General features: G+C 34.1%; 1 long non-coding RNA gene across 7 annotated transcripts; it reads right to left on the bottom strand.

Moving 5' to 3' along the window:
* Positions 1-370: 370 nt before the first annotated feature.
* Positions 371-7,953, bottom strand: LOC113293151. Of its 7 annotated transcripts, XR_003332090.1 has the most exons (5): positions 7,872-7,942; positions 6,987-7,243; positions 6,198-6,346; positions 5,186-5,225; positions 3,986-5,029 (listed from the first exon to the last, which is right to left on the bottom strand). It is a non-coding gene; the product is annotated as an uncharacterized LOC113293151 (long non-coding RNA). The 7 variants fall into 7 exon arrangements; XR_003332082.1 differs by lacking the exons at positions 3,986-5,029; positions 5,186-5,225 and adding an exon at positions 371-779 and having other exon boundaries at positions 7,858-7,953; XR_003332089.1 differs by lacking the exons at positions 3,986-5,029; positions 5,186-5,225 and adding an exon at positions 371-741.
* Positions 7,954-8,195: the final 242 nt, after the last annotated feature.

Raw genomic sequence — 8,195 nt, forward strand, 5'->3', positions numbered from 1 at the left:
ACCGTAATGGTATGACTTGTTGCTTCATATTTGCATAACATGTTGTCAACCTACACCAAACACCATTGAACATAACATCATGTTTATCGAAAACGTAGAACAATGTTATCTTGTTATTTATGAATAATACTTTCCCTTTAAGGAATGAATAGTAAAATAATAAATTACAAACCAATCATATTGTTGTTACGTATTTCCTTATTTATAATCTCAATATTTTATATTATGGATAATGCAATAATCATACAAATATCTTAATAACTTACTGTTGAAGAGAGAGATCTTACTGTTGAAGAGATGGATCAAATGCGAAATTACTAAAACTTTGCGAAACTAATGTGGCATGCCTAAAGCTACAACATAGTGGAGAGAAACAAAATTAAGGGTTAATTATTATACTCACTTGTTGACATAATTTGGAATACAAGTCCAAGGAAAATTGCATTTTCCAGACACCGCTATAACACAATTTTCAGCTATGTATATCTTTTCTAAGACCCGCTCATCATACATATATGTTTAATTAGTATTAAATCAAGGAGAAATCAAGAAGAAAAAGGAGTAAAGGAAATTACAATATTTTCAAAGCCACCATCGCGATGCGTTTTACCTTGGTTATCTATATAATAGATGGCTCAATTATTGTTCGTCCGTGTATCACTGCCAACAAGGAGCTCGTCCATTCCTTTTACTGCCAACAAGGAGCTCGTCCATTCCTTTTTGAGATGAATAGACTTCCTTCTACATGGTCCACATTTTTGTATGTAATAAATACTACCCTTCATCGTTAATATTCAATTAGTACAAAATAAACATTATCAGAGCTAACAAAGGTTTACTCAATAACTACTTTTGTAGATTTGTAAAAATTTAAAAGGGTCAAAAAATTAATAACTTTATGAGAGTTCTGCTGTAAAAACAAGTATAGAAACCTGACATGATAAATACAAACATAATAATTTATCATAGCTTACTTATTAAACTAACTTCAACTTAAGATTTTTTTTTATTATACATTCGACATCTTTCTTTTATTCAATAAAATATAATATAAAGTAATAATTAAAATTATTATCATTACACGTATGTATATAACAATTAAAAATAAAAAGTGTTTAATCATATTATATACATATATATATATATATATATATAATTTTTATGTGTTGGACCATTGCTTTGTTTAAACCACCAAGTTTGGTTATCATATTTTAATTCTGAAACTCGAAAACCTTGATTTGATTATTAGGGTCAACTTCGTTGGGTTAGAATAGGAACATAAAAATGTTGATACTTGTTCTTGATACTATGAAGATCTTGAAGACGTATCAACATTAACGGAAAAAAAATCATCCTTCCATTCGAGGTTAGTAACACATACTTGACTTGTTCTGTTTCTATATCTGTTTCTTTCAATTCGTTTATATTGAAAACATAGAAGTTTCTTTACGTGTCTCTAGTATCGGTGACTTGATCATTTTATTATGATCTAAGTGTCAAAGAATGATATACTGGTTGTTTCATACAACCTTGGTGTCTGGAGTTACGAAGTATAATTTATCTATTGGACTTCGTAGATTCGACATACCACTATTTGGTAATTCGTTATTATTTAGTGTGTTGAACTTTCAGGTTGATTCCAAACCTAGAAAACTAAGTTCCCATGGTTTAAGGAAGTAAACTTGCGAAACTTGTTTCATAGTTGGAAGGGACTCAAAGGATCTATTTTAGGACCGATTTGAAAAGGAAAGGGCACCAAGTACACCACCAACTTTTTTGTTCAACATCTTGTATGTAAAAAACTTAATACAATCACAATTAGATCAAAGCAAAGACCATTAAAGAAGATTATATATAGAGTTTATCTCTTTTTATTCAACAATCAATATGTTTAGACTAAAGTCTGTGAACCTGATTTTGTAGAAGAGTTCATAGACGATCTCAAAAATCAATGGTGTTGTTGAGAGGATGAACAACTAGGCCTGTCAATATATGTCCGATATCCGGAATCCGTTTCCGAGTATTCGATATCCTATAGGATTTTATCCGTTTTATCGGATATCAGATATTCTATCGGATATTTCTTCCTTAATATTTCGGAATCGGATTAGGCTCCGTCCGAATTGTTAATATCCGATATCCGATAGAACAAGGATTTATTTGTGATTTACCCTAACCATATTAGAGTCGAGTAGAAGAGTAAGAAAAAATATCCGATATGAAATGGTTGAGAAATTGAACTTAAATTTCAATTATGAACATGTTTTACAAGGTTTTTAACATTTTTTTATCAGTATCGGATAGTATCGGATAAATATCCGATATCCGATAGCTTAGCCTACCGAAACCGATATCTGATTTTGATATCCTATAGGATATTATCGGATATCGAATATCCGATAGCGCTTAACCTATCGGATACGGATTTCCAAATATCCGACGGATATTCATCCATTGACACCCCTATGAACAACACCATTCTTAGGAGAATTACGTGCACGATTCTCACTCCAAGTAGTAGAAGTATTTATGGGTGAGGCAATGAATATCGTTGTGTACTTGATCAATCGATCTTCTTCAAAACTGCTAGATGTGAAGTAACAAAGAAGGCATGAAGAGACAAACAAACTAATTATGATCACTTGAGAGTATTTGGTTGCAGGCCATTTGTTCAGATACCTAAAGATCTGAGGTCAGAACTTGATGATAAATCGAAATAGTGTGTGTTCCTAGGTTATGGGACATAGAAGTTTGGTTAATAATTGGGTGAAATACAGATGTACCCCTATTTTTTTGTGCGCATATAAATGTACCCCATTTTTTTCATTTTTACAAATGTAACCCGGTTTTGACCGTTTTCTTGAAAAAACGGCTAACGGAAAGTTATCCTCCATGTCAACAGTTAAGTCATGTTAAAAAGACATTCTAGCGCTCTAAATCGATGAGTTAACCACTGACCTATTCAAGTCATTTAAATTGCCGATTTAAGACGCTACTTAACTCAGTTTAGTCCATATGTACATGTCACCATCTCTTTGACACGTGGTACCCTATCGTTGGCTAAAAAAAACTAAAATTCTAGAGCAGAAATGAAAGAATGGAAAACAATAATTCCAACAAACGTTTAATAATTGAACCTTGTTTTCTTTACATAATGACATTGCCAGGGTAAGGCATCGAAACAAAATTTCAAAGAAAGCAAAATCTTACACACCGTGTGAAGAATGCTAGCATCATAGAGCGTAAAATCTTGTTCAGATTGACCGTGCTATTGTCTAAGGGTGCACAGGAACCGAGCCGGACCGACGGACCGTCCCGGAACCGGTGGAACCGTACCTGGTTTTGTACCGAACCGAGGAACGGGGTACAGGTACCGGTCCTAAAAATAGGAACCGAGGCTAGGGAGGTACTGGTACACGGCCCTGGCCTAGTCCCGTACCGAACCGTACCGTCTGTACCGATTGATTGTAGCCGTCAGATTTAGGGGATGATAGATCAATAATAACCGTTGGATTAAGTGGTGGTATATAAGCAAACATTATAGGCTAGGGTTTCTAATTTCTATTCTTTCCGTCTCTCGACTCTCTCCTCTGTCTCTGAGAAGGAGAATAACTGAATAAGTGAAGAAGAAGAACTCTGTTGGATTACTCCTCTGTCTCGTTGATTGATATGAGTTTATGTCTCAGTTCTTACTAAGAGGTAATCAGATGTTGCGGATTTTCATTTTCTGTGGTGATTTATTACGAAGTTAGGTTTGTAATTTTTTGTGGTGATTCATTACGAAGATCATGTTGTATGTGGTTTCTAATTGTTTTAGTTGATTCGCCAAATCATGTTTAGTTGTTATCAGAATTTTATGATTTTGGTTTTGATTGGTCTGGATCCAGTGAACTTTGAGGATTGATTAGGTTGTTCATGAATTATTTATTTTTGGGCATTTTTGATGAATCTGAGCATTGGTTTGTATTTTTATGTATTCATTTTGATTTGAGTTGTTGGTTTGTTTTAGTTTTGAATTTTAATTGGGGTTCAACTTTTTCTTTTCTTCCTAATCTGTTCAACAGGCAATAATTGAGCTTCATAATTTGAATGACAACATTATCTGATCTTAATTGAGCTTCATAATTTGAATGACAGCATTATCTGATCTTCAAGAAGGTAACATTACTTTTGTGAAGTTTTGAATCTTTTAATCTTGAAATCTATGTCTGATTATATTAGGGTTTCACTTTCACAGGGTAAGACAAAGGGAAAAGAAAGGAACTGAACTGAACTGGATTAAGTATCAATCAGATTATCTAAGGGAGTGGAGAAAGAGAAGGAAAAGGTTAGAGATTTGTTTTTGTTTTGGATTATGTTGTTCCTAATTCACTGTCTAGTGTCTAGTGCTAATTTTTGAATGGTAATGGTGCTGTTTTAGTAATTTGAGTACTTCTTTTTCTTTTTGTTAATGAAATTAGGGTGTTAGTAATTGTTCTGATTTCTGGTGTTGTCAAAGTGCATTTACTTGCAGTGATGCTCCAATTCTGTGGTTTTGTAACTTTTGTTTATAAAGTTAATATGGGTTAGGTGTTCCTACTAGTTACAATTAGCAATCTGGGATTACGATTTGGTTCATTATACTGCTGTTAGACTTTGTTGATGATGCTATATAAGTACCAAGTAGTTAACTGCAATTACATGTTAGAGCAGGACAAGAATGACAAGTAGTTAATTCTTATGTTTCATGAATCTTCTTATGTTTCATCACCTCCATGTTTGTCTAAATAAAATGGATTTTATTGAAATGAAGAATCAATAGGTACTGAGAAGTTATCTGACTTGATCAAGTGTATGAGTGGAGTGGGTTTTCTGAATTGGGTTTATTAAATGTTGTTGAAATCTAATTTATTTGTTTTTCTTGTGTTTTTGATTAGGTGCTGAAGTGCAGATTTAAGTTCTTGGAGTTCACTAATTCAGTAATTCTAGAGGGTTGCTGATACTGCACATTCAAGGTTTGTCATTTGGTATTTGTGCATTCCTCGTCTACCTGTGGTGGGCATAAACATAATTCAGTCAACAAGCTCTCATTTCAAGTTCATATATGCTATGTCATCATCAAGTTTCACATGCTCCAGTTGTGATAATATGTGCTTAACAAGTTTACAGACTGGCAGGGCACAAACGTAAACAGTAAAATTCTCACCCATCTCAGTTACGGCTTTATTTACTTCTTCCTCATACTCCTGTGATGAGCAAAAAGGTAAGGGATATGTAAATGTGTGGAGATTCATCCAGGGATCAATGAAGCATCATTTCTTTATGAGCTCATAGTCATCCTATAATTCTCACCCAAAAACTAAGTAGCTAACATTTGATGTCATTTGGTACATCTATCATCAGTAACTAAGTAGCTAACATATAGTAATAACAGACTGTATGAATTTTAGTGACAGAGCACGACATACTGAATGTGTCCTGGCCAACAAAAGAAAAAAAAGAAACACCAACACATGTCTTTGAAGTAATTTCTTATTTCATTTCAGTTCTTATTTCATTTCAGTTCTTATTTCATTTTTCAGTTCTTATTTCATTACTTGTGTTTGGCAGTAATAGATATAGTCTAATAGTTACTAACTGCTATTATTATTTTTTTGCAGCGTTACTTGGTCCTATCAACAGTGATGACACCACAAGTGCTGCTGATATGGATTAGAAGATCAAGATTCAAGATTACAGAAGCACTGCTAGACTGCTAGTTGTTTTTTTTCCAGATTTTCTCATTTTCAAGACTTAGTGTGTGTCTGTGACTACTGCTACTTCTTTTTTAAGATTTTCAAGACATTGTTTGTTTGGTTTGCTATTAATATTGCTACTTATTAGTTGTTGCTTTGAGATATTGACAAATAGGTAAAAAAAACAGGTAAAAAAGTAAAAAACAGGGCAGTAGATTTTTTTTTTTTCCCCTGAAATGGAACCGGAACCGGCCGGTCCCGAATGGAACCGGAACCGAGATACTCGGTACCGGGACCGGTCCATTTTTTGGGTACCGAAGGGTGTAAGGTACAGGTACTCGGTCTCGGCAAGAACCGAGCCGAACCGTACCGTGTGCACCCTTACTATTGCCTTACAAGGAAACGAGGAGGGACTTTCATGGAGCAAATAAGATTTGGTTCAATAAGATCAACTTTGAATTATTAGAGGGTCGAATAATGAACCTGGTAGGTCATATGTTTCTTCCCCTTCTGATGATTTTCTCTCCAAATACTTCTTCACTACTTCAATCTCCATTTCCCCCCCTCTCTATCACTTCTTAACCAGACTGTCCTTCAAATTTGTTGTTACATCAATTTCTCAATTGAATGCCCTACACAAGTAATGATTCCTTATAGATTAGATACAAACTTTAATATGATACGGCGACTCAAGTACGAGGGTAAAAAAAAGGAATGTATGAATGGTTTATAGAGAAGGAGCACGTGGTTGTATGTCATAGTGAAAAGTTAGCTATAGCATTTGGTATATTGACTGTACCTCCAGGAAGACCGATTAGAGTGATAAAAACATGCAAACATGTTCTGTATGAACTATGAAACAGAAAATCATACCTCTCATAAATGCTAATGATCCAAATTAGCAAGAAAGACCATCAATCAGGCACCAGCCAACTAAGATCTCCATTTAGATCATTTTGCATTGTACAGATTATAGTAAGAAACGATATTTGTAACAAAGTTAGCTTGTTTATACAGCTTCACCAATTGGGGACAATAAGGACAACTACTTAATACTGAACAGACTTGTTCACATCCAAATGAATTCGTTCTTGCTTAATAATACACTAAATTTCTTCCTTTCTGTTACAGGTACAAAGTATAGTCTCAACTTTCAAAGTTTCATCAATCAAAATGCATCGCAAAATCAAAAGACATACCTAAAGAAATGCAACGTAAAGTAATGAAAAAAAAAATCGATGAAACAATTCCAATAAGTAAATATAATAGTACCTGAAATGATAACAACCAAAACCATGTTTAACTCCACACTTGAATTCACCAATATAAGAACCTGCATCTGAACAAGTTTGAACACAATTTCCATGACTTTGTCCATTAACCAAGTTAACAAGGTTCAATTGAATAGCCACATCGAATAACAAGACCCATCTCTGCTCTAGCCATCCCTTTTGAATTCAAAACACATGACAACAGACATAAGCTTCACCTTAATGTCTTTATCAGGACATTTTTCTTCAACTTCATGTCTACAATAAATTAACAGAGACATAGTAAACATACCAAAATAATCAAACCCAAATGAATGCCAAACATTAATCTATTTGCACATATGCTGTATTCTAAAGAATAAGATTAAACCCATTAAACATCAAGAAATCCCTGAATAGGGAAAACGGAAAATGAAATCAGGACAAGAAATTTCTGTGAGGCAGTCAAGATTTATTGAACAATCGATGCTCAAAAACAAAGTGAAATACCCAACTTCTCTTTTCAGAAAAAAAGAAAAGAAAGATAGAGTGACCAAATCTGAAAATTCCTCACGAACAACTCTCTTGGGAATTTCCTCGAACAGCTGAAAGCCAGCACCACTACCATTAGCAGAAACTTGAAACATTACTCGATCTAAAAGCCCCATGTAAAATCAATTTAGCCAACACAATTCTTCACTTTCTTGTTGTAAACCAAACGATACCCTAATTTCAGATACATCCCCAATCAATTTCGGTACAACCTAATTTAAAACATGCTAATACTTCACACATTTTCAATTATGTACCCTAAAATTAAAATTGCATCACCAATTAATCAATTGAACATGTAAAAAGGGAAAGAGATAAAGATGTGGGTTTAATTTAGTTACTTGTTTGGGCGTACCATTGCTCCGATTGATGTTTTCGTCAAATAGCCAGCCAAACTCGAGCAAAACTACCAGGTCTGTGTTTCAGCAGAAAACGAGAATAAATGGAGGAAAAGGAGGAAAGCCGACCGAATCTATGTATAGTTTCTCGTTGGTAACTCCATGAAGGGTAAATCCAAACCGTCAATTTTCTCCGAGATATCCTCACGCACAAGATCAACAGAGATCTCACCATGTATAACATCTAGATACTAATATATACTGAAGGATAAAACAGTAATCTAGTATTCCGATTTATCATCTCGTCAACGAGATATTGACCCACTGTCACGAGAAATTGA

Source organism: Papaver somniferum, chromosome 1 (genome assembly GCF_003573695.1).
Source record: "Papaver somniferum cultivar HN1 chromosome 1, ASM357369v1, whole genome shotgun sequence".
In the NCBI taxonomy this organism is placed as follows: domain Eukaryota; kingdom Viridiplantae; phylum Streptophyta; class Magnoliopsida; order Ranunculales; family Papaveraceae; genus Papaver; species Papaver somniferum.